The 27,754-nt window shown below is 46.4% G+C and overlaps 1 protein-coding gene across 4 annotated transcripts in view; it reads right to left on the bottom strand.

Annotated features, from left to right (window-relative positions):
* Positions 1-27,754, bottom strand: part of LUZP1 (leucine zipper protein 1) — a 46,928-nt gene that overhangs the window by 17,921 nt on the left and 1,253 nt on the right. Inside the window, exon 2 of one of the 4 annotated variants that reach the window (XM_040535050.1) lies at positions 27,255-27,322. The exons of 1 other annotated variant lie outside the window; for it this stretch is intronic. The gene's annotated coding sequence lies outside the window, so the exon portion shown is untranslated. Of the gene's footprint in view, positions 1-1,793; positions 1,847-22,012; positions 22,156-27,254; positions 27,323-27,754 lie in introns of those variants that run through there. 2 more of the 4 variants (XM_040535049.1, XM_040535053.1) reach the window with 2 other exon arrangements.

Below are 27,754 nucleotides of genomic sequence, written 5' to 3'. Positions count from 1 at the left end.
CGAAGAGGTGATCCGAGACAGCCAGCATGGCTTCACCAAGAGTAAATCGTGCCTGACCAATCTGGTGGCCTTGTGTGATGGAGTGACTGCATCAGTTGACAAGGAAAGACTGACCGATGTCATCTACCTGGACTTCTATAAGGCCTTTGACATGGTCCCACATGACATCCTGATCTCCAAGTTGGAGAGAGATGGATTTGATGGGTCGACCATTCAGTGGACAAGGAATTGGCCTGAAGGTCACACCCAGAGAGTGGTGGTCAGTGGCTCTATGTCTGGGTGGAGGCCGGTGATGAGTAGTGTTGCTCAGGGGCCTGTCCTGGGACTGGTACTATTTATTATCTTTATCAACAACATAGACAGTGGGATCGAGTGCACCCTCAGGAAGTTTGCAGATAACACCAAGCTGAGTGGTGCAGTTGATACAACAGAAGGAAGGGATGCCATCCAAAGGGACCTGGACAAGTTGGAGAAGTGGGCCCATGTGAACCTAATGAGGTTCAACAAGTCCAAGTGCAAGGTGCTGCACCTGGGTCAGGAATCCCAGACATGAGAAGACTTGGAGAAGAACTCATTGAGAGCAGCCCTACAGAGAAGGACTTGGGGGTTCTGGTGGACGAAAAGCTTGACATGAGCCAGTTGTGCACGCTTGTAGCCCAGAAGTCCAACTGCATCCTGGGCTGAATCAAGATAGGCATGGCCAACAGGTTGAGGGAGGTGATTGTCCCCCTTTGCTCCACCCTTGTGAGGCCCCTCTTTGAGTCTTGAGTCTAGGTCTGGAGCCCCCCAGCATGTTGATCTGTCAGAGCAGGTCCAGAGGAGAGCCACAAAGGTGATCAAGGAGCTGGAGCACCTCTCCTATGAGAAAGGCTGACAGAGCTGGGGCTGTTCAGCCTGAAGAAGAGAAGGCTCCAGGGTGACCTCATTATGGCTTTTCAGTACTTAAAGGGGGCTTATAAAAAATATGGAGAGCGACTTTTTTCTAAATCAGATGATGACAGGACAAGGGGGAATGTTTTTAAACAGGAAGAAAGGAAATTTAGATTAGATATCTAGAAGAAATTCTTTATTATGAGGCTGGTGAGACACTGGAACAGTTTGCCCAGAGAGGTTGTGGATGCCCTATCCCTCAAGGTGTTCAAGACAAGGTTAGTTGAGGCCTCAAGCAACCTAATCCAGTGGGTGGCATCCCTGCCCATGGCAGGGGAGTTGGAACTTGGTTATCTTTGAGGTCCCTTCCAACCCAAGCCAATATGCAAATAAGCAACCAGCTGGATTTACAAGACAGTGTAGATCAAATCAACCGCAACTGAATTTAACTGACAGAATCACACCATGAAAATCTCATTCACTGCTTAAATATTTTCATAAATCTGGTCTCTGACAGATTGACATAATGATATCCCAAATGTGGGCAGTATGAAAGAATATAGAGCCATCCAAAGGAGGTGGACCTCATCCATAGAGCCAGACTCTCGTCAGTGGTGCCCAATGCCAGGACAAGAAGCAATGGGCACAGACTGGAACACAAAAAGTTCCATCTGAACATCAGGAAATACTTTCTCATGGTAAGGGTGACTGAGCACTGGCACAGGTTGCCCAGAGAGGTTGTGGGGTCTCCTTCCTTGGAGATATTCAAAAGCCATCTGGACATGGCCTGAGCAAGTGGCTCTAGGTGGCTCTGCTGGAGAAGTGAGGTTGGACCAGATGGCCTACAGAGGTCCCTTCCAACCTAAACCAGCTTTTGGTTCTGTGATTACTTGCAAATTAAAAGTAATTCAGATGTAACTCACCTTGTTCCATTGCAAATTTGTGCATGAGAACTTGTCCTGGAGTAAGCATCTCTCTGAATGAGAGAATTTTTACCCTTAGTGTACAAATTCCACCTTCTCCTGTTTAAATGGACTAGCTTGAATGTCTTGAAAGATACGGCTAAGAAAATCTTTGAGCAATCTGAAAGTTGAGCATTATTTAAATACATTATAATGAACAAATTATTAGTGGTGTCCCTCAGGGGCTGATAATGTTTAATGTCTTTATTAATAACCTAGATGATGAGATGGAGTGTGATCTCAGAAAGTTCATGGATGATACCAGACTGGAAGGTGGGGGGAACATGGCTGATATGCTGGAGGGCAGGGCTGTTATTCAGAAGGACCTGGACAGACTGGAGAAAGGGGTGGACAGGAGCATCAGCAAAGAGAAGTCCAAATCTTGCTCCTGAGACAGAATGCCCTAAGCACCAGGAGAGGCTGGGGCTGGCTAGTTAGAAAGCAGTTTCACAGAAAAGGACCTGGAAGTCCTGGAGGATGAAAAGTTGAACAAAAGTTAGAAGTGCATCCTTGTGTCAAAGAAGGTTACCCATAAACTGGGCTGCACCAGCAAAAGTGAAGCCAGCACGTTGAGACAGGTGAACCTCCTCTCTCTTTGGTACTTGCAAGGCCACATCTGGAGTGCAGTATTCCTTTTACTGGGGCTTCCCAGTAAAAGGAAGACACAGATGTACTGGGGTGAGTCCAGCAGAGACCACCAAGATGGCCATGGGCTGGGGCAGAGGACATGCAAGGAGACACTGAAGGGACTGGGTTTATTCAGCCCGGAGAAGAGAAGACAAAGACATTTTGCAGTTTGCAGCTACCAGGTGGGAGGGCGTAGAGAAGACAGAGTCAGGCTGGTTGAACAGTGAAAGGACAAGCAGCAAAGGACACAAGCTGCAAGAAGGAAAATTCCAAGTAGATATTAGCACAATTTATTTTTCACCACTAGCATGGTCAAACACTGGCAAAGAGTCCAAGAGAAGCAGTGGAATCTCTGTTCTTTGAAGGTACTCAGAGTTCTACCAGACAAGGCCCTGGAACTCCCCAAGTGCTCCACAGCTGATGTGATTTATTACATACATCAGCAAATTTGCTGAGGGTGCACTCAATTTCACTGTCCATGTCACCAACAAAGATGTTAAATAGTACTGGTCCCAGTACTGACCCCTGAAGAAAACCACTCATCACTGATCTCCACTTGGACATTGAGCCATTGACTGCAACTCTTTGAGAGTGACCATCCAGCAAGTTCCTTATCCACCAAGTGGCCCAACCATCAAATCCATGGCTCTCCAATTTAGATACAAAGGATATCATGAGGGTCAGTGCCAAATGCTTTGCATATGTCCAGGTAGATGATGTCAGGTGATCTTTCCCTATCCACCAATGTTGTAACCCCATCGTAGAAGGCCACCAGATTTGTCAGGCATGATCTGCCCTTAGTGAAATCATTTTGGCTGTCACCAATCACCTCCTTCTTTTCCATGTGCCTGAGCATAGTTTCCAGGATGATCTGCCCCATGATCTGGCCAGGCACAGCGGTGAGACTGACTGGGCTGTAGTTCCTCAGGTCTCTTCCTTTTTTCTCCTTTTTGAAAATGGGGGTTATGGTTCCCCTCCTCCAGTCAGTGGGATTTTCACCAGGCTGCCATGACTTCTCAAACATGAGGGACAGTGGCTTAGCAACTACATCCGCCAGATCTCTCTGGATCTGTCGATGTATCTCATCAGGTCCTATGGATTTGTGCAGCTTTAGGTTCCTTAGCTGGTGTTGAACCTGATCTTCTCCTACAGCGGGTGGTTCATAATTCTCACAGTTCCTGACTTTGCCTTCTGGGACTTGGGCTATGTAGCTGGAGATCTTGCCAGTGAAGACTGAGGCAAAGAAGTCATTGAGTACCTCAGGCTTCTCTGCATCCCAGGTGACCAGGTCTCCCATTTCCCTTCCAGAGAGGACACACCATTTCCCTAGTCTTACTTTTACCACCAATGGACCTATGAAAGTCTTTCTTGTTGCCCTTTGTGTCCCTGTCCAAATTTAATTCTAATAGGGCTTTGGCTTTCCCAACCTGATCCCTGTCTGCTTGAATAATGCCTTTGTATCCCTCAAAGATTATCTGTCCTTGCTTCCACCCTCTGCAGACCTTCTTTTTCTGCTTGAGTTTGGCTGGGCACGTCTTGTTCATCCTTGCAGGTTTTTACCCAACTTCCTGGTGTTTTTACCCAATTTCCTCTTTGTTGGGATACCTCACTCCTGAGTTCCTGTCCTTTAGTATCAACCAGTCTTCTTGGGCTCCTCTTCCCTCCAGCATTTTGTCACATGCTACATGTCACATGCTTGGTTCATTACCAAGCAGATCCCTGAAGAGGGCAAAGTCTGCCCTCCTGAAGTCCAGGGTAGCGAGCTTGCTGTGCTCCCTCTTTGCTGCCCTCAGGATCCTAAACGGCACCAATGTCATGGCCACTGCAGCCGAGGCTGCCCTTGAGCTTCACATTCCCCACCAGCTTCTCCTTGTTGGTGAGGATGAGTTTAAGTTGGGCCCCAGATGAAGCTGACTTACTGGCTGGAGTGGCCAGAATTCTTTTGTGCTGCTCTTCAGGTGCCCTCCTGCTGACCCATGACCTCTTTCCAGGCTCTGGACATCTATCACTGACACTGGCATCAGACTGTGAGGAGCAGGATGGATTGAGGTTCCCCTCCCCCGGCAACCCTAGTTTAAAGCCCTTTTCACCAGCCTGGCAAGCCTATGACCGAACATGCTCTTCCCCATCTCTGACAGGTGAACCCCATCAGCCCCCAGCAGACCAGGTTTCTCAAAGTGAGTCCCATGGTGTAAGTAGCTGAACCCCTGCCTGTGGGTTTTACCAGAATTCGCTATTTAAATGATTCATTCTAGTTCTGTTTTTCCCCATGGATTTGCCATTTGGGCTTTCTGGTTTTCCCCATCAAGTACCTGCATTTCCTAACACTCTTTTGAATTTACATTATCATTTTTATTCTCCCCTATTTAGCACAGATTGTCTTCCAGCCACAGTTTTGGCCAAGGCATCTTGTTAGACATTTGTGAGAATTTAGTATTCAAGACATTTAATTTACTAAAGTATTTTCACGACTCCCAGTTGCTATGCTCTTAAATTTATATTTTTCTGCACACTCAGTTTTGCTCATCATTATCTACAGCTTTATGTATACATTTCTTTAGTGGCATCATTGGATATAACCTTCCGCTGGGGCTATATTAACTTGCCTGCACAAAACACACACAGTCATTTCACACCTGTGGGAATGGAGACAAAAAGCTTTTAGCTAGAAACACTCGTGCTAGCTGAAACTCTTCATGAATCGTGAGATAACCATCGTTCCTTTCAGGAACTGTAATTAAACAACTACTACTTCAGACCTGTACAGAAAATTTCTGTCAGAAGTCCTTAGGAGCATGACTGTGTTCCTCTCCAAACACACAGAAGCATCTTACTCTACATTTCCTGTTCCTTGGTTTGATTGCTTGTTGGTAATGGAGCCCCACAAGCTTTAGGACATCCCCAACATGCCCATGTGGGAATGACTGTTGGCACCTACTCTCACTATCCTCTCCGCTAAACCAAGATAGACATGTTGCCAGCTGCACATCTGCTAAGTACTAGAGGACTTTGTTATCTTGCACAAACACATTTTGCACTTAATCTGTCTGTTTTATCTTTTTACTTATGCTTTGATACTGCAACAACACTCCCTTACTGTGATTGGTGGAGCCCAGGCCCCCCCTGGTGGCACTGCTGGTCTTCTATGTTACCAATCATTAAAAGGTAATGAAGCATCCCATACACTAAGTTTCAGCCTTAGCCTATCCTAAAGATGAATGAGAATTATTAGTGCTTTGGCCTACAGCCATTTTTTCATTTATTTCTTCTCTTCTGGAAGCTGTAGGGGTTTGCAGTAGTCTCTGGAGAACAGCACTCGTCACAACCAACAGAAAGTCCATAGCTTAAAACACAGTTATAATTAGAGTCAAGAATCGCAATTTGCCCCATTGCAGTTGGAGTCCTCGGGGTCCTCCACACTGTCAGATGCACACAGGCCGAGTTCTGCATTCCACAGCTGATGAGTGGTCTAGTTTCAGGGGAGAGACAGAGTAGGGTTATTGTCCATGCTCTTGTGGATGGGACATACACCTGACACTCCTCCCTCCTCCACCTCTCCAAATGCTTAGGTAAGCTTAGATCCTCCCTGTTCTATTTTCTGCTAAACCATTACTCAGAATACCCGTGGGAAGTGTATTTTTGCACTGAGCACAATGCTGGGAGTGTTTGCGCACACCTGGGGAATGGGAGCCTTAGGCAACATAGGTCACCAGCGTATGTAGTCAGTAATGCTAGGAGCCTGATAGTCACTTCGGGCACAAGGACTGCCCTAGAGACACACATCAGCAAAACCTGGGGATTCCTTTTAGCAGTCTGGCCAAACAGGTTAGGAGGGAAAATCGATTAGACCACACTCTGGCACATTTCCGCCTGAAATGTAGGTTAGGTGTGTTAGTTGGAATCTGCCCTGTGTGCATAAGCATCTGTAGTTATAATTAAAGGGTTTCTGGTGCTGTATATGTATGCAAGGGAGTGTGAACATGTCATGCTCAAAGGTGGTAATGCTACTGACAATTCATGTCTGCATCACAGTTCAACATGATGAGAGCATCAGTGGGATTTTTCTTTCCTGCCCCAGGGTGGAACAGGCTGGGAGAAGTCCAGCATGTCATTTTCCATTTGTAAAGCAAAATTTTTCTGTCGTTTATACAGAAAAAGGACACAGGGGTCACCAGTTGTAGCAGGTAAGGATATTGTGACCAGAGCCTTCAGTCAATTAAAGACGGAAGGAAGGAAAATGTTTCTAATTTGCTTTTGCCTTTTATGAGCTCCTTCTGGCACCCTGTTCTCGATCGCATGCAACGATATGTAGTCGTGGGAACAGGAGAAAAGTACTCCAGAAAAAAAAAAAGTATTAAAAAAAGATATTCAGACTAAATAAGAGCCAAAGTCCACTAAGACTGGAATGTCATTAATCCTGCACACCAGCTGCAGGCATCTAACAATGTCCCAGTGCAGCTGAAGAGAGGCAGATGATGTGTTTGCTTACACAGTGGGGAAAAGGGCACCCTGGCCCCACTGAACAAAAAGGCAAAATGCCAAGTGACTTTTAGGGATGTCTGCACTTTGGGGGATGAACTGTCTCAGAAACATCTGCATCTGCTGGGAGAGGAAATTCTAAAAGTCAGAACAAGCTAAACAATCTGGAAATGGTTTGAATATTGACTAATACAGTGCTAGACTAGAGACGTGAAATGAGACTGCAGCCGAAAATAACCACAGCGACCACAGCATTCATGGAGACTAAAACAAAAACACCAAACAATATCTACAGCAAGTGTGGGAGACTGCAGCAGGCTCTGCAGATACAGGAGAAGATCTGGTACGTCACCAAGTCACACGGACCCTACACAGGCACTCCAATCACCCACTGAATTCCTCTGTGCGGCTCTGCTCCCAGCACTGTAAGAGAACTTCCTCTACACTGGGACCTGAGCTAGGTGGGCCAATCTGAAAGTAGCAGAGCATAAAGCCACCCCCAGTTACTCAGAGTTAGCAGGTGCTTGGAGCAGTGCTGGGGTTTGAACAGTCACCATTGCTTTACCATGCCCGGCACAGAATTTGCCTTTCTCTGCAAACCTGCCACTCTCCTTTGGCTCCCCTTCCTGCTTGCCTTGCAGTGAACGCATTCACAAGTGAAGGCTCACTGAGACCAAGCTTGAGCATTCAGTCATTAGGTACAGCATCTTCCTTCCAACAGCACACGATGGTGGTTATCCCCTCATAAGCATCAGAGCTCTGCAGCTGGTGACGTCCCCTCACTGGAAACCCTGGAGCAAGCAATTACCTGTGCTCTGGAGCTATTGATCAGAAACGTGGCAATACTTTTAAAGCCTCTCAGCATGCTGTTCCTATCTGCCAGGTGTCAAAAAATGACTTGCACATGCAGCAGACAAGTGATCTCTTTTGAGAAGATCTTCATTTGCCCTATATTTGAATTTAGCAACACTTTTTTGTGGGCAAGCAAGAGTGGGTGGGTGGAACAGCTGGGGATCTCGTTACATCACAGACCTTTCTGCCTTCAAAGTTTCAAGAAAAATGTCCCATACTGCACTCAAATCAAAGCTGAGGAAGATGCTCTTCTTTGACTCAGTGTCCCATGCTGTTACTTGTCCTCAGATTTTACTGTTACATTTGATTTCACAAACACTATGTGGGCATCCCTCCAGCAAGTCACAAACTTGGCAGCACCCTGCAGACAGCATGGGAAAAGCAGCCCTAGCTCAGTGCTACCTTTATGATTTTTTTTGCACACTGAAGTCTTCCACTTCCTTCACCCCTCCAGCCTTCCCTCCTCTCTCAGCCAGGCTCAGCACTGCCAGGAATTCAGGGACTACGCATGTCACCATCACTTCTGCTCACCCCCATAACAAGTTCTGGCATCAAGGTGCAGCCTAGAACTGAACCACCCACAGGCTAACTGAAAGCCACAGGATAAACACCCTAGGAGGGCCTCACACTCTCTCTGAAGTTTCCTAACTGTCTGCCAGCTTTTTTGTTCGTTACTGTTGTCTACTTTGTACCCAATTGTCATTGTTTTTAATCTGTAATTCTTCAGCATTGCCCCTTTCAATGGAAGAGGCTCCTCAGGGATACTGTGGTATTTATGAAGACACCCATTCAATGTTAATAGCAGTACAAAAAACCAGAGTATTAGAAAAATAATGTAAACCAGGAGGGAAAACCACTACTCAGGCTCACGTGCTGTAGGCTTCTGTCTCACCCATCTCAGAAATGCTGTGTGTAAGGACGCTGCCCAGGTTCAGCCCCTTCAGTCTGAAACAGGGGCAGCTGATGGGGGAGGAGGTATTAATGCAGAGCTATAAAATCTGGAGAGTAGCACAGAGAGGTGCTCTTCGCTGCTGTTTGTAAAACACAAACCAATGGGCATCAGCTAGAATGACTGCTGATGAATCGCTGTTCCTTTTCCTCTACCCCTATCACTTCAGTCTACCTCTCTCCATTTCTTAAAGCTCTGTTTTCCCTAGAGAGTTAGCATATGGTGAAATCTCTTCTAAGACCTATCTTCCACCTCCTCCCTAGGAATCCGCTTCTAGCCACTGCTGTGGAGACAGGACACAGGACAGGTAAACCCTTCCTCTGATCCAGCAGATCTCCTGCCATCTTCTTGGGCTCTTTTCCTGTCCTGCCCCAAAGACCCATCCGGGTCAGACAGGATCAGTCCTGCCCTAAGGGCAGGAATAACACTGCACATCTGACAAGCACCATACCACAGATGGGCTACAGTACCCAAAAACGTAAACCCAAGCAATTTATCATCCAGCAGCATCTACAGAGCTGGGAAAGGCATCCCTGCTACCATATGCCTAATACAATCAACATCAAGTACTCCACATCATTTTATTCATTAGACATGGGCAACTTTAACCTTCACATTCTTCAGCATTATACCCTAGCCACACGTGCAATGAAGTATCTCTGTTGGCATGCAAATTACAGGGGGTTGCACGTTTCCCCACACCTCACCTGATACAGGGTATACTCCACTCTCCTGAATGAGTAGGAGAAGCACATCCAAGCCAGCACCTTTGCAGAACCACTCCTTTAGTTGCTGTGAGCTCTCCCGGCCAAAAGGCTTGCTCAGCAATCCAGATGTTTCCACACAGATCCTACAAATCCTGCAGAAAAATGGGGATCGCTCCAGAAGCCCTCCCATAAAATGAGCTCATGGACACAACACTACAGAAAACTGGTTATTTCTGTGGCTTCTTTACTGGAGGAACTCAATAAAGTCCGTAAGCGGAAAATGGAAGTTTTTTAGCTCTTTTACACCTGTCACATGAACAGCTTGGAGAGCTGCCATAGCTACTGATTGCACTGCGCTGGCTAATGGACCATACGCCTTGAACAGAAATGAAAGGGCATGCAGGCAACCAACCTATGCATGAGTGCCTGCTCAGCCTTGGCATAGAAATGCAATTCAGCAAACTCCTAGCAGATCACAGAAGCTGGGAAAGAGCAGAGTTTTGGAAAAAGAAAGAGCACAGGTACAAAAGAAGCTGTACTTCACACCTGCACCAGTGTCTGGAGGCTAAGACAGCAACATGGCTGCAGTGCAGACATACAGGGAGACTACGCACAAGACAACCAGCTAAGGTCTCCCAGCACACACCATTCAACAGCACAACTGGAGAAAAATGGGATAAGTCTCTCATCCCCACCCACGCAATCCCAGCTATCCCCAGCGTTCAACATGACGACGTGTGCTCCTAGCTTTCTAACTTATTCTTTTTTCTTTTTTCCCTCTCTAGGACCAGCAGGGCTGCTTTCCTCATGGCTCAAAGCATATTTCAGAAGAAAGCAGAAGCTCTGCTGATCATCCTTTATCACAGGGACCCAGGCTACCTGCTGCTGCCACAACTCTGCCAGCCACAGCAGCATGTTTGATTCACTCAGGAAAGGGTGTAAGGCATCGTGCTGAATCCCAACACTATTAAGCCTTCCACACCAGTCTTGGCTCATCTTTTGATGCACTGCTGCAAAGCTAGCCCCATGGCCTATTTTCAACATTGTTTTGTATACCCCACTGAAATAAAACAGCATTTGAAAATTTTCTTGCCAGGTATGTTGCTCTCAGGACGTATAATGCTCCAGAAGGAAACCAGCACTCTCCGTTTTTTTTTCAGGTAATCTAACCAAAGAGGTACCATTTGATAGTGTGCATTCAAGGGTTCCCTAGGGTCCTCTTTCTTTCACTGCTTATTTGTGACAAGGTTTAAAGACTCTTTCCTGAGGTCCATGCTCAGGACTTTCCTTTCTGGTATCAGTTTGGATCCTTATACTCACTCTGCTTTGGCCATTTAAACAAATATTAGGTCTGCTGCCACTTTCACTGCTTGAGCAGTTGCAGTGTTAGGATACTTTGGGACAACCCTGAGCATGCTGGCTGAGGTAGATCTGATGTCTTCTCACTCCCAGATGCATAATACCCTCCGCTACATACTCACACACTCCTGTCCCATACATTCACACAGGACTTGTCTGCACTAAAATGACCTTCATTAAGGAAAAAAATAGTGGCCAGAAAAACGTGCCAGCACAAAGGAGTACAAGGCATGAACAAGGATGAAAATAAGCAGCACAGGACTGAGAAAGGGTGAGACAGAAGAAAGCACCATTTCTCCATCAGTGAGACTTTTGACTGCCCACAGTTTCCAGGAGAATTTCTGAAGGATAAACATAATGGAATTCTTGATAGCTCCCACCTAGATAAGCATCTCGGCAGAAATGGTTTACCTCCAAAAACCTTCCTGGATCTGCACTTCAACTTAAACTCACACCTTCCTGGAGAAGTTGGTGCTCCCATGTGACACTTGCAATGCAGCAGCTGCACTTGCTGCCACGCTACATCAAATCATTCCTCTACCATGTCACTAAAAGCAACTAAAGACACTCTCAGCTCAGGATAAGGTAGACAAGAATTGACTGTGAAGAGCTAAGGAAGGGCCTTCCAAGTCTCTTCAGGGAAATGACAGTTGAATTTCAGTGTAGATTAGCATAAAATTATGCATATGGAAAAAACATCCTAAATTGACATGTAAAATGGTGGGCTTTGAGCTTACTGCAACCACTCAGGAAAGAGGTCTTGGGTCAATCAGAAGTAGTGCCAAGAAAATAACTGCTCATTGCTCCACAGTGGTCAAAAATCAAGTCCAGTATTATGAGTTACTAGTAAAGAAGCACAGTATAAAAAAGGAGAAAACATTAACTTCCCGCTGTATCAACTCCATGGATACATGGCCCCATCTCTGGTTCCATCTCAGTTCTGGTCCCATCTCAGCCTTTGCCGACAGCTAGAAAAGATATGCAACAAAGATGATTATGGCTTCTGCAGAGGAAACCACTGACAGATGAGAATCGTTTAGCCTGGAAAATGAAATGATTCAGGGGTAATATGACAAATCTATAAAATTATGAATAGTTTGGAGAAGAGGGATAAGGATCAAATGTTCACTGCCTTTGCAGTCACAACAAAGAGAGATGTTGTTCCTTGTGACATCCAGACAAGATGCTGAACTCTACCACAGTGCACTGTGGATGCTAAAAGTTTACACGTGTTTGAGGCAGACTGATAAAATAGTGTAAGAGACATCTTTTGAGGGATAGCAAATCCACAGAAGCAACATCCAGTTCTGTAATTGCCTGTGCTACAAAGGGCTGGAAGAGCACATAGGAACCAACCTACTGCAGGCTTGCCCTGTATCCACACTCTTCCCTAGTGCCCTGTTCTTGGCCACTGAAAAAATACTAGGCTAGATACAGTTGTGGTCTGATCCAGGAAACATAATGGCCTTGAGTAGGAAAGGTGAGCCCAGCTTATAATCAAAAAAGGAGGAAAAGATCTGTCCTGCTAGATCTGCATCAAAAGCACTGGGGGAAGCAATACATAAGGCAGAGATGGAAACCATGGATAGTGGCTCGTCATTGACAGGTCTCTGCTATCTCTGGCACACTGGGCAAAGCAGTAGCTATGCTTTGCTTTATGACTTCTACCAGATGTAAAAACCTTCTATCCCCCATTGCACAACCGCATAGCTTAACACTAAGTGTAAAGAACTGGCTCATCTAAGCTACATGTTGGCCTTCAGTGCACTCTTAGAGGCAGGCAGAGCTATAAGGTGAAGCCAAAGCAAAGCCAACATTCAGGTCTGCCAGCAGTCCTCTAGTCCTGAAGCTATCACACAGTGACCTGGTCTTATCCTTCATAGGAAACTTGGCATTTTAAATCCCAAGAGGATCATGAATGACCAAACAAAAACACAATTTGAAGCTAGACACAGGTAGCTTCATGCTCAATTCCTTGTTGTTCAGCATCTGCTATTTTAGAAGGGCTCCGTCTCCACACTTGCCTGGAGGTGGAAGCCCTACAAGGAGGCAGCAACACAATTTGACAGAGGGCCTCATGTCACAACTCAAGGCAGAGCTGTCAACAGATTATTTAACATCCTAATTTGCATATCTTTATTTATGAAGTAGGTAGTTTTGTGCGAGCCTCAATAAACAAGATTCTGTTCATCTGCAAGTGACATATAATCATTCTAGCTAGCCTGAACTCTCACAAGGGAGACTGACCTGAGGCTAAGGGAGCTTCTCATATTTGGCCTCCTGAAGTAGGAACAGCTTAAGTTTGTGAAGAGAGGGAAAGAACTGGGAAGTACAAATGCAGTGCTGCTAACAACTTTAACCCTTGTTAAACTGGGTAAGGGTTGCACTGGATAGCTGAAAAATCACAGAATGGTTTGGGTTGGAAGGGACCTTAAGGATCATCTAATTCCAACCCCCCTGCCATGGGCAGGGACACCTCACACCAGACCAGGTTGCCCAAAGCCCCATCCAGACTGGCCTTGGGCACTGCCAGGGATGGGGCATCCACAGCTTCTCTGGGCAGTAGAAGTAAGGTATCTTGACTATTAAGGCCTTTGACACTGTCTCCCACATGGATCTTCATAAGCAAAGTTAGGGAAACACACTAGATGAAACCACAATGAGCAAGAAGGCCCAGGACTCTTAGAAATTGTATCCTTATTCAATTTTTAAAAAAAACAAAAAGTCTTTCCAGTAAAGACACAGAGGTTGTAAGAACTGCTATCAGAGATCAACAGTCTGGGTAGTCCAAAATACATCTCTGAACATGGTCAGCAACAGTTGTTCGGGTGAGAATACAAGACACAGGGTGATCTTTCCTTTCATACATATTACCTCCACAATTCCTCTACTGTGGTCAGTTCAGCAGTCTCATTAACAGTGCGTGTGATTGAGTGGAAAGGAGACTGAAACAATGCAGAGATGCTACCAAGTAATGGCAAGCTGAGAACACAGAATAATCCTGACACACAGGAGTAGTAGTTCAAAACCCAAACTGAGACTCTCCTTGGGCCACGTCCTGTATCACTGGCAAGTGAACCACCTAAACCTAAATGGGAACTGGTGTACTCAGAGCAGGACAACAAAGAGGTAAGAACAAGATATCACCTACTTACAAGTCATCTTTTTGTGAAAAAGCCAAGTAACACTCTGGATGCATTAAGACAGGAGCAGTACACACAGCAGGGGATGTAGCTTTTCTGTTTTTTTTCTGAGGACTATGTGGCTTGAGACACCATACTATCTTCCATGCTGTGCTACAGGGCTATGTATGCCCTGGGCTAAGCTACATTGCCACATGATCACATACACAGTGCCTTATTATCCAGCCATCAGCCAGACAAAGCAGGCAGCTCAGTACTGCACTGCAAACGTAACTGCAGTGCTGTGTTGTGCTTGGCTGCTGAGCTCTGCTTGCAAGCAGCCTGTGCTGCTCATTGCTGGGCTTGCTCCTGTGCCACATTCAGAGCTCACAATCCACCTGCATGCAGGGCTCAGCAACACGTGGCAAGGAGCAAAACGTCAGCAGCGAGTGCCCAGCTCAGCCACAGCACCACGCTGTCACAGGTAGCTATGCTGCCACTGAAAATCAAAGTGGAGTGGGACAGTCCTTTAGCATCCCTCCCAGCTCTCTTATGCTAGGAAATCCCACCTCGAGGTCCTACCCAGCCTTACCTTTTTACAGGTTGAGGAAAGAATCTGAATAAGCTCTCTGCTTGATCAGTCCATCTCCTTGGACAGTACCTGTGTTCCCAAAGTTTACCCTTTTATAGCTGTGCATTCAATATAGGAGTCCAGACACTCTCCATAGATTTTTTTTTAAAAAAAGGGAGTGGAGGGAAGGAAAAAAAAAAGAGTGGTCAGCACTGTCAAATAATTGTTCATCTGATCCTCTGATCCCAGGCTGCTGCCTAAGGCTGTCTAGATGAATGGCCCCTTAGAGATGCCACTGTTATGCTGTTGACAAAAGAGAGTGCTTAAGGGTATCAGTGCATTAGCCTTGCTTCAATCTGTTCTCTGACCCCAAGTCCAACTAGTATGGAATGAGAACCCCTGTCTGATCAAACCTTATTAGCCTCCGAACAGGACAGTCCCTGTTTGTGCTAACTCCTGAGTCATTCCCAGGAATGACTGCCCTTTTGGGTCTGGGAAGGTCTGGGCCAACCCATGCAAAGGATGACACAAGCATAAAGCAGCACTGATGACGGTGATCCACAGCTCATGAGTGTCCTCTTCAGTACTAATAGGGAAAACCCTCTGTGAAAAGCTGAAACAAGTGTCCAACCAACCTACATTTTGGGAATTGAGTCCTGTCCTCTCTTTACAATTTGCCCCATGCTTCCTTTCAGTCTGTGAATGCAGGAACTAGTTCCGAACATCTCTGGAAGGCACCACACAGACCCTCAAACTGATGTTATCGCACAAGGAAATAAAACATGAACAGAGTTACAAAAGGGATATGGAACATATTGTCTTGAGTGCAATCACACAATATGTGTGGGACTACCTGGGGATCAGGCCCAGTCAGCACAGGTTCACAAAAGGCAAGTCCTGCCTTACCAAACTCATCTTCATCTATGAACAGGTGACCTGCCTGATGGATGAAGGAAAGGCTGTTGACGTAGTCTACCTAGACTTCAGCAAGGCCTTTGACACGGTCTCCCATAGTATTCTCCTGGCAGCCCATCGCTTGGACAGGTACACACTCTGCTGGGTTGAAAAGTGGCTGGGCTGCCAGGCCCAGAGAGTGGTGGTGAACGGAATTAAGTCCAGCTGGCATCCCATTACAAGTGGTGTTCCCCAGGGGTCAGTGTTGGAGCTTATTCTCTTTAATATCTTTATTGATGACTTGGATGAGGGAATTGAGTGCACCCTCAGTAAGTTTGCATATGACACCAAGTTGGGGGGAAATATAGATCTGCCGGAAGGTAGGAAGGCCCTGCAGAGGGACCTGGACAGGATGGGTCAATGGGCAGAGGCCAAGGGATGAGGTTCAACAAGGCCAAGTGCTGGGTCCTGCACTTTGGCCACAACGACCCCATGCAATGCTACAGGCTTGGAGCAGAGTATCTAGAAAGCTGTGCAGAGGAAAAGGATCTGGGGGTGTTGGCCAATGCTCACCTGAACATGAGCCAGCAGTGTGCCCAGGTGGCCAAGAAGGCCAACAGCATCCTGGCTTGTGTCAGGAATGGTGTAGCCAACAGGAGCAGGGAGGTGATCGTCCCCCTGTACTCAGCTCTGGTGAGGCCGCACCTTGAGTGCTGTGTTCAGCTTTGGGCTCCTCACTACAAGAAGGACATCGAGGCCCTGAAGCCTTGTCCAGAGAAGGGCTACGAAACTGCTGAAGGGCCTGGAACACAAGTTCTGTGAGGAGCAGTTGAGGACACTGGGGTTGTTTAGTCTGGAGAAGAGGAGGCTCAGGGGAGACCTTATTGCCCTCTACAACTTCCTGAAAGGAGGTTGTGGTGAGATGGGTTTCAGCTTCTTCTCGCAGGTAACCAGTGATGGGACAACAGGGAACGGCCTCAAGTTGTGCCAGGGGAGGTTTAGTTTTGAAATGAGGAGAAATTTCTTTTCAAAAAGAGTAGTCAGATATTAGAACAGGTTGCCCAGGGAGGTGGTGGAGTCACCATCCCTGGGGGTGTTCAAGGAAAGGTTGGACGTGGTGCTTAGGGACATGGTTTAGTGGGTGACATTGGTAGTAGGGGGATGGTCTTGGAGGTCTTTTCCGACCTTAATGATTCTGTGATTCTATGAAGTGATCATTCAGATTTAAAGAAATGTCTAGATTTTCATTTTTCCTTGATCTTTACTAATAGCTGTTTAATTCAATAACCTTCAATAATCCTCAACAGATATCTGGAACTAAACAGTCTGTTTAAATTCAGTACCCACGCATACTTGTGCAAGTGTTGAGAAAGACCACAGGTATATCTTTGAGAACCACCCATGTGTCCTCCTGCAATATCCCCAAAGCTAGACGCAACTACAGGCCAGAATAATTAAAAAAAAAAAAAAGCAGAATGACAACACAGCAAATTATTTATGGGAAAAAGATTACGGCCAATTTTAACTGCTCCTTTGTAGGTCCACCTTTTATAAATCGTTAACATTTTTATCCAACAATGAACAAGAACATTCCTTATATTAAACATAATCATCAGAATCCCAAAATACAGTAAAAGTTTTACCTCAAGTACCTGTGAAGCTGCTGTTACTGTGTGGATCCCTCTTTGGTGCACACCACCATCTTCCTGGCTAGCTTGCAAGAAGCTTGCCCTAGCCTGGCTGACATCTGATGCAGCCTTGCTGCTATAAATTCAATACTTGCCCTGCTTAGTGCAGATCCAGAACACACCGTTGCTGGCACCATTTCAGAACACTGCATTAGGATGTCTGGACAGCAGCACTTCTGCAGTCCTACTCAGCATCCTGCCCCGACATGCAATTGCAGCCAAAATGCATGGGGCTGGACTAAGGCTCAATTAGTAACAGTGCACCGGTGAAAGGGTGCCTTGAAGAAGCCAGTGAGGATGAACTGGGTTACAGGTGCAGTGGCTGTTACTCCCAGAGCTAACTAGGGTTGAGACTTGATTTGAACTGTAAACTTCCTGTGGTAAGGTTGTCTTTACCTGCAGCACAGTGCATGCACACATGCCAACTGTGGCAGAATTGCATCAGCTCACACACGTGCATGAGCCCAGCAGCACCAGAAACACTAAAGATTTTGGACAAGCATTTGTTAGAGCAGACAGAGACAAGCAGCACTCCTCAGCTCAGTGAGAGGAGGACACCAGGGGTGAACATTGCTGGCATGAAGAGAGGAAAAGGAAGTGGTCCACCATTTGAAACCCCTCTGGCATGAAGGCTGGCCAGTTTAGGCTACGTCACTGCAGGATCACCTGCTCCAGCAGCATCCTTCAGCTGCTCAAAGGGAATCCTTCAGCAAAGTGAGAAGAGCTCTCTGCAGCACCACCTCCCATCTGCTCCTTTTGCAATTCATAAAACCCATGCTCCACTTTGAAGGGAGACCTTGGCTGCTGTCACTAAACCAAGACTCCGTCACCTGATCAGGGTCTCTTTCAGAAACACTTTCTGGGTGGCAGTGCTCCCAGCGAGCCCTTCTCCGTGCCATCCAGACACGGCACAACAGCAGCAGGCAAGACGAGGCATGACCAGCCGCCACGAAGCCCAGCCGCTCCACTGAGCAGGAGCAGCAGATACCTCGCCCGCCTGCAGGCACTGACTCAGACATGCAGCAAAGCAGTGATTCCTCCCTGAAGTCATCTGAACTAGGTGGACTCAGACAAAGCATTTCACAACTTGTGAACGAAGTCTGATTGGTTAACACACTGAATAATCTCCAAATCCTTCTTGGTCTCCCAAGTCAAACTCCTGGGAACCCTGTCCTCTAGCTGTATCACATTGACTATGAGCTGGGACTTCCTTATAACGACAGACCTTTCTCTCCCCAAAGCTCCCAGCCTGCAGCTTTAGAATATATCAGTTTTGTTCACTGGCAAGTGCAAAGTCAAAGGAGGTATTCCGTAGTTTATGTCACTCTGTTAAATGTGATTTATGCAATGAAGACAGCTGGGTAGACTGGGAGACCCTAACAGGAGTCTTTTGTATTCAATTTATTGCTGAAGATACCCTCAGGTAACAAAAAAAAAATAACTTTTACAAACAGTTGACAGTCTGGATCTTTTTAAGGAGCTTTTTTATGCCCCTGTGAGAGCATACTCATAGCCATGGAGACAAACACATTAACCTCAAAACTGACATTCAAAGACTAATAAGACAGTGCAATGCTGTCTGCCCCACACTGCAAAGAATCCAGAAGAAAATTTAGCACATGTACAAACCAAGCAGAGCAGCATTTCTGCAGGTGTGCTGGTGTTTTTCCAAAGCAGCTCTTCTGCTGTAGGTGTCGGTACCCAACATGTTCCCTATAATGTTAGGGGTCCCTGCCCCTTGTTGGAAGAGACACCTGCTGCAGCGTCACATCCCACAGGCAGCCATGGAAAGGGAAATTCAGGAATGCAGTCCAGCTGCCACAGAACAGTGCGGGCAGCCAGGCCATGAGCCATACACCCTCCTGTCACCCTCCACAGACAACAGGAAGGCTCCAAAAGAAGCTGCCAGGATGATACGAGGCAATCAGGCCATTGAAAATGGCCAGTTCAAAATAAATCCTGGATGAAGTCATGGACAGAACGTTTTCACCTGTAGGCTGAGCGTTGCAAAAGACTGATGGGTGTTTCATACAAGGGACATTGCACCAGAGGCTGGGAAAACTGCCAAAAGAAGTGAGGGTCTTACTGTACTAGAAGGCAAAGACCAAACATGTTCACTGTGCTACAGCCTCTTTGCTGGTCTGAGAACAATGAGGTAAAAGGCTTGATGCTCTACCTGACTTTGAGGTCTGAGTTCTGATGACTGGACAAGGGATTCAGCAGCTGCTGCTGGGATTCTCCTTAATGTAGAAGAGGGCCTAAGGGACACCTGATCCCTCTATCCAGAAAGGGATCCGAGTTGTTATCCTCCATAGCTTGCAGAAAGTGCTTCCTTTGACTAGGATTGCCACTGACTCTACAAAAGAAAAGCTGTAACTGCACAGTGGGAAGATGCTCCTTAATGTCCAGCTGCCTCCTTCAGCAAGCAGCTTAAAAGCTGTTTGTGGGCCAGAAGTGCAGGCCAGGATTTCCAGCAGGAAGGTGCTGAGTGGTACTTCTCCCACAGGACTGAATACATCATGAACTTTGAAGTTCACTGAGCTCCTATGAGCCTCATGTCCACGAGGCCAAAGCTGAGAGGGTTCAAGATGCCTAATCAATTCAATACTACTGTGGAAAAACTTTGCTCCAAATTCTCAGTTTCATGCTGATAGAAAACCCACAATCTAGATATACCTTACTGATAAGAAAGAAGCAGTTCTCAGGCACCCTGCATTTACGTTTTTGAAGTCCACTGGCATCTGATGGACAATGGACAACAGGCACTCTGTACAGAAGATGGACAAATTCTGTTGCTCCCAAAGCACACGTGCTCCTGCAAGCATTACACAGGATGCTAATGAGGCTTAATGCCAAGCATTAATTTATCTGAACCCACTACTAAATGAAGATCAGAGCCAAGAGAGGATACATGCTTTTTTGACAAGGCATTTAAGAAGCGGAGAGTGAAAAATCAAATGCAAGCCACAAATGGCAGCAGAGGGTCTCCCTCCAGCACTTTTCCAGGGCATGGCTGGCTAACCTCACTCCCTTGTGTTGTTATTTTTGTGTCCTTTTCCCCCTTGTACTCTCTGGACTGAAGGAAGGAAGGATGTTTCACAGGAAGGAAGGACAGGCTTGGCTGTACTGAGACGGGACCACACAGCTTCCCGCTCAGCGCTGTTCCTTTCTACCAAGGAGGGAAGAAATGGGAAATCTACATTTTGTGTCTCATCTAGGTTGCCACTAAGGTGATGAACTTAATTCCAGGTACCACAGAGCTTAGTCCAGCTCCTGCTCCAAAGGGGGCTGCATCAAAAGGTGCAGCAAGTTGCTCAGGGCTCCATCAAGTTGTGAAAATCTTCAAGGACTGTGACACCACAACCCCTGGGACCCTGTCCTATGTTTGACCAATCTCCATTTCTTGTCTCTCATCCTTTCACTGCACACCACTGACGTGAGCTCGACTGTTTCTTCTCCATAACCCCCACCAGGAGAAGGGGATCAGACACCCCCTTCATCTCACCTCTTCCAGGAACCTCAGTTCCTCACCTCCCACACCAAATGCTCGAGCTCCCCAGCTGTATCAGCAACACTCCCTGACTCCCTGGCTGGACGCTTCAGACCCAGGACATGACTCTTCAGACACCATCTCGCCAGCACTGAGCAGAGAACAACCGTCCTTCTCCACCTGTCAGCTGTGCTGTTGCTCATGCAGCCCAGCACACGCTCAGCCCTCACAACTGCACTGCCCGGGCTTTGCTGACTCCTGTCCAGGGGCTCTTTTGCAGAGAGCCTGTGTGCCCTGCCAGCGTACACACAGCACAGATGGGCTCAGAGGGAAGGACCGTGCTGAGCCACACACACTCCAGCAGTCACAGCAGCTGCCAAAGGCGTGCAGGACAGAGATCTCTCTTAAAAAGAAAGAGGAAAAAAAATGCCTTACACTGCAAACAAGCTTGAACCATAGACAATGGAGGCAAAACTGAAAGGTGAATGGTATGGATCTGTGGGTAGGGGCTTGGGAGCAAGTTCCTGTTTAAAGACAGCCAGGGAAAGGGTGCTGCAGGACAGGGCTGGCTGCCACCACTACTCTGGGAAATGTGGGGAAGGTGACCCAGGCTCAAGGAGAATCGCGCTGCAGCCAAGATGCCTTGCTGCTGATGCTGGGAGGACCTGTCATCCCACCCCGGAGGCAACCCATTCCCAATGACAGCAAGGCTTTCCAGGACTACAGAGCAGCCAAAGCAGACAACAGGGTATGACTGTTTTTCTGCACACAGCAGTTGCTATTTTACCATGCCTGTGCCTAAAGCCAACCTTACACCCATCCCTAACCCAGCTGTCTGGAGCTCACCTTTGCTGTCTGCACTCTGCAGCCTCCAAACAGCCCAGCTTCCAGTCACTGCAGGAGAACGGTCCACCCTGCCTCCCCAGCAGGTTATAGCATTGCTTCTGCATTCACCTTCAAAAACTCAGTTTCATAGCTTTTCCAAATCACTGATGATCATTTTGCACTCACTCTCTCCTGCACAGCATCTCTGACAATTTGTTTCAGATAAAAAGAAGTGCCCTATTCCAAACTGTGCCAGTCATTGCTTTGCTCTGCCCAGTGCAAAAAAAAACTACATAAGTGCAACATCAAGAGAATTTAAGAGCTTCTGCAGATACTTTATCACATTTCATAGCCAAATCTCAGAGAAACTTCAACATCCACATGTTATATAGGATACCTTTATGTTAAGACATTAACAACACATTCAACACTAAAAACAATCCCAAACAATAGATATACAGGATGTGATACAAACAATGGAGTGGGAAGCTTCATTAGGATTTCCCAACTGCTCTCAGTTAAAATTCTTACCACAATGCAGTACTAACAGTTACTTATCATACAGGAATTGTTGTTCTCCAGTAAAAACAAACGTATTTCCAAATGATTCACACTACCTGAGGAATTAATGTTTTTTCAGCTCTGTTCCAGATCCTAGGTCAGGAATCTCCTTTCTATTCTGGTAAATTCCACCAAGATATCACATGTAACAACAAGTTCTTGAAGCAGTTTCATCAGATTTTCCCTTTAAGGTAACCCACCGCACTCCCACGTGAGGCACAGGCACCTCAAAGGCACAAGCAGCTGAAAGTACTGCAGCGGAATCAGATGATCAGCATAAGCTTGGAGTTTCTGCAGCCTCCTTTCAGCTTTAGAAATGTAGCCTGTGATTTTCAAAGTCACCCAGCAGGGAAGCCACAAGCCAGTGCAGTAGTTTAAAACCCAGATAACACATATAAAAGCAATTTATATAAAAACAATTTTGAGAGCAAATATGAAAACGAAGTCTGACAGATGCTGCTTCAACATGTAACGAGGTTGCAGCACTGCAGCAAAAATCTGTCATTCCCAGCTGTATGATGTTGCGCTGCACGCAGGCACTATGTGGAAGAGCTGACAATGCTAAGAAGCAGAGTGCTACACTGCTGCAGAACCGTGAACAGTTTTACCTTTCTGCAAGTGTCTGGATTGCATACTATAACAGAGCAAAATGTGTAAGTGAAACAGTTGAGGTAAAGACAAATGGGTTAGAGCTAAAGAGCTGCTCGAGCTTATGTTCATTTTAGCTAGTAATGTAGAAAGGCACGTTTTCAGCTTAGGATGAAGCTACCATTTGGAGTTCAGTTAAAACGCCCATTTGGAGTTCAGTTAAAACGCCCAAAGACTGAAACACAAACTTGAAAACTATTGACACAGGTGACTATTGACACACAGTGACAATGTTTTCTTGCCAGCTCTATTCCACCTTTCCTACTATGGCACTTGTATTTCCGATTCAGCACATTTGCTGCTGCCCACTCCTGTACCATTAGATGCAAGTGCTGGGCTGACCTGCACGTTGTCCGTGGGTTCCCAGAGCGGGAAAGGTGCTGTGCTGCAGCCACGGGAGCCTTCCTCAGCTGCCTGGCAGAATGACTGCTATGCTGTGACACAGGTTGGGCAGCCCTCTCACTTCACCTCCTACAGAAGCAGAAGCTTTTCTCTCCTACTGCACAGCCTGACACATGAGCCTCAAACTTCAGGGGCTTTGTAATATTAACCACCAAAGTTCATTCTTACCAGGGCTAAGAAAGCCTCAGTTCTCATATCCTCCTCCTGCTGCTCTGCTCCTTCAGAGACAGGCAGTGCACACTCAAGGATCTGTCTGGTCTCAGCCACAAAGGTGTTTGCAGGGTGTCTGAATGAAATCTGTCCCTTTCCTTCTGAGCAAGCGATCACAAATCCAATCAAGAAACAAGGGCTTTCACTGCAAAAAATAGTATTTATATTCACCAACCACCTCTCAGAGAACCATCAAGTTTCCAATTTAAAATTGCAAACCTCAAAAATGGCTAGGTGAACAAGTCAATTTGAAACTAAGTGAGGTCTGATACCCGGGTTATATGGGAGGTCAAACTATGACTTCATCTATGACTTAAAAACCAATTAGCTAGGTAAATTCAGAACTATGTTTACATTCAGTGGCCAGTACACGCAGAACAGATAAAAATCATCAAAGCCTACACTTTCCCTTCATGACATGAAGGAGGCAAAACCACCACACATTTCTCCCCAAGCCAGGGCAGATTGTGAGGGGGTGGTGAGGGAACTCAGGTCCTCTTCATCCCAGAGCACCGCATGCGAGAAGCAGGGCCTGCCCGCAGCACCAGGCGGCCGGCCTGCTTCTGCCTCGAAGGGAGGAACGAGGGCTGGCACCAAGCACAGCCATGCTGCAGACTCCCAGCTCCCTGGGGCTGGGCAGCGTTGGGACAAGGCAGCACAGAACGGCCGGTGTCGAGTCACAGTGGGACGGGGAGCGGCAGAGGGAAGCCTTCCCCTTGCACAAGATGCATGCATGCATTAGCAGCTTTCCAGAGAATCTGGGAGACCAGTGGATTTTGCTGGCCTAAGTTCAATCAGACCCCAGATGATATGGCTCAAAAGTTACTTTGAGAAGAAAATGTTTGAGGTGTGCTGAATCCAGTGAAGCTCTGGCACACAGGGCCAAAATTGTTTGGACTTAAGTACAGTAACTTTTCCACTATAGCGCTCTAAATGTGAAGTCTGCACTACTGATGCTCAAGTGTGGACAGGGCTTTGTGTGAGCTGCAGCTTCCCAAACACAGAGCGCCCAAAGTCACCACAAAAGCAAAGTGATGGTGCAGATGCAAACAGGGGCATGCAGGTGGCAATCCTTAACACAATCAGGGAACATTAACATTGCAAAACTGACCTCTATGTGTCCAGAACAGATCCTCACACTGATGATTCAGTCATTTTTAGACAGGCCTGCCCTGTGCCTGACACTACTTGTGCCTTCTACCCCCACGCTGCCCCTCTCCAGCCTGACAAGTGTCCTCTGCTAGGACAGAAGCAGGCAGGGTTAAAGGGGCTTGGGGGCAGCTAATTAACTTTCACCCAGATCCACTCTTGCCACATGGCTGTACACTGCATCAGCTGGGGGAGAACTGGAAAGAGCACCCAGAGGAGAAAGCTGCCAGGAGGAGGGGAAAGGCAAACCCACCTCCCTCAACCACCATGCCCACCTGCACTGACCTAGCATTTCCCCAAACCGTGACTGGACAAAATGTAGAAGTCCCGTTGTCTCCTCCAAGTTGCAGCAGCGAGCATCAGCTCCCATTTGTTTGTCACACAGAAACAAACTTAGCAGCTGATGTCTCCCTACATTTTATAGCATTGTATTTTGGCAACCTTGTTCCTAAGCAGATAAATGCTCCATTTCATTCCCTGGGCTACTGGTGTGGATCCTAATGGGTTCCACTACCGACACAACTCACCCAGCTCTCACTGCTACAGACACAACACTCATGGCAAAAAGCTGCATAGCAGGCTGAGTATCATATTAAAACTAATTTAAACTTTCTAAAAACCCTCCATCTTTTCAACCCTTCATTATAAGAGTGCATTCACCTTTCTGTATTGTGTTTCTATGAGAATCTCAAAAGTTCAGTAACGAAAACACTACATTTGCTGTACAACCCCTATGAGCAAGCACCAAAATAGTCTCAGCTCTCTGCTTTACCAAGAAGGAAATAGAAATTGCTTGTGTACGGTGTTTGTGCTCCTGTGTCTACTGCCAGTGCACTTAGACAGGTGCAACAAACAGCCTTTCCTATCTTACTCCACCCTGCTTGAGGGTTAAAGAACAGAGAACTGAACTGTGCCTTACAACCCCTTATCTGTCGAGATTAGGGCCCCTACAAGGGAACATCACTGCCAAAACCTACAGAGACACAAAAAGGGTAAGACCTAAGCTGGCACATTTTGTTGGCTAAAATCCAATGCCATACTTCATGCACTCTGATTTTCAGGCTGCTGAGACAACACAAATCCCACCACCTCCACAGGAACGGTACACACCGGTATCAATAGCTCATGGGTTTTTCCATCAAACTGAATCTATCACCAACTCCAAGCCCTCAAATCTAGAGATATGACCGACCATCCACAGTGTCTGCAATGGGTGACCTCGGTCACCAGATGGAGAAGTCTTCCTCTGTCTGTTCACCTGGGCAAACAGCTGAGTCTGGGACAGGTGCAATGAATCCCACCTTTGGTGACCACTGACAGCAGAAGAGATCAAATTAAAGTACTCAAAAACCTCAAAAAATGTAGGCTATGAAAAGCAAAAGGAATATCAGTATTAAAAGGTGAAGCAGACCACCAGCACCAGAGATGGAAGAAGCAATAGCAAGCAACACTTGCTCATCAGCTGTCACCAAGTATTTCAAAATGTGTGCTTTCTGCATCACATACACAGATCCAAATGTTACCTAAGAAAAAAGACTGTACAACGGTTTTAGACAAGTGCTCTCCTTCCAATATGTTTTAAGAGTTCCCATGACTTGCATTGCAGTAGTTAGTGCAAAACATGCTGCCGCTCCTGATCATCATCATGTCAATCTTCCAAAGCAAATGGCCTCCTAAACAAGATTATTTGCTTCATTTGAGCTTAACATTTGCATCAAAATTGTTCCATTTTGCGATTTGGCTCAGTTACACCAACCAGACTTTTTGAAAAACTTCTGAAAATAACAAGGCATGTCTCATTTGTTTCCTTGCTGACCACTGCCCTTGGTGGGAAGGAATGGCTTCACAGAGGATGAGCACAATCTCAGAGTACCTGTGTACAATACTAGGGTTATATCATGCTCGAAGATTTAATCACCAGCTCATCCGAAAGAACAAAATAACTTGGCCTACATTGTTAGTAAGGCACACTGTTATTTTTGTTTTGTTTTTAATTACCACCTCTGGTCACAGCCAGATGTGAGAGTACTCTTTATACAAGAGGATCTATTTTTGTCTACGTTTACTAACTTATGTTAAATACATAAACTCAGTAGCTTATTTGCAGCTGGGCCAAATTTTCAGAGCACAGAGAAAGCCAGATGAGCTAGCGAAGAGACCATGTTGCCATAACATATTTTGGCTTCCTATAAAGTAGAAATCAGTCAGCTTGCCCTTAACTGGGGTAAGAAAATTTTACCATTTAAAGGATTAATGGAAAGCTGAGGCTGAAGGGTCACTTGGACCAGAACAAAGGCAGGGAAGTTAGTTACCAAGGACCTGCCTACTCTTAAGTTATTCTATGCTTCCATATCTCCTTATCCTGATTTACTCCTGCCCTCAGGAATTTTCAGCTGCATGTCCAAAAGAAACACAGCAAACAGCTTTCCAAGCTTTCCTCCACTTCCAGGGCCTGGCCTGTTAGAGAGGGCTTAGGTGACCCAACCTGTCCCAGCTGCCAGGGCACAACCCCAGACAGGGGCTGCACTCACCACAGCTGAGCAGGGTCCTGCTCCGCAGCCCCACACACAGCCAGTGTTCCCCAGGGCCTTTTGGAGCCTTCTGGGAGCCTGTCCAGCTCAACAGCTTGGCAGGCAGCAAACGCAGGAAGAGAGAGCAGATCCTTTTCTGCTGTATGAGCAAGCTTAATCAGTACTGGGAAGAGTTCGAGTACCAGAGCCAGTGCAGCCATCCTTACTGCCGTGGATCTGACACAATAGAGGAATTATGCTTCTGCAAGTACCGCCGATGTGAAATGGCCACGTAGCACACTGTGCCTACTGAAACACATTGACTGGCCATGGGCTTTATTAACTAACCAAAGCATATAATTGTTGGTTTTGTACTCACACATGTAGTAGAAATACAGAGGAATACTGTCCCTCTTCATTATCCAGCAGGCAAGGAAATGCGTGTCTCTGCCAAAAGACCGTAGGCATATGGTAAGTAACTGCATTTTTTCTACATCCTGAATGCCGAAGAAAACTCCAGGGTTGTAAAATATTTCCCCTTTTACTATCGTCACTATGCAGTGCCGCTTAGGAGAGATTCCGCCCAGGAAGCTCTCAGTTCAACTAGAGACTTGATAAGAAACAACCTCAATGCATGCGGCAATTGTGAGCACTATTTTCAGTGACTTTGTGGAGAATTTTAATAGCATTTATGCACCTATTAAAATCTAATCCAACTACACCTAATCAGAAGGTGCTGACTAGTTGGTATGGTCACTTTAACTTGGATTTGATTGGTTTAAAGGCTTCAAGTGCAGCATTAGAAAATAAAATGCAAATTTGCAATGAAAGTGTGGTCACCAAGGACAACCACCAAAGGTCTGCTGCTCCACTTGCTCT

The sequence above is a fragment of the Cygnus olor genome, chromosome 23, assembly GCF_009769625.2.
Source record: "Cygnus olor isolate bCygOlo1 chromosome 23, bCygOlo1.pri.v2, whole genome shotgun sequence".
Taxonomy (NCBI): domain Eukaryota; kingdom Metazoa; phylum Chordata; class Aves; order Anseriformes; family Anatidae; genus Cygnus; species Cygnus olor.
This window is presented reverse-complemented; position numbering and strand designations above follow the sequence as displayed.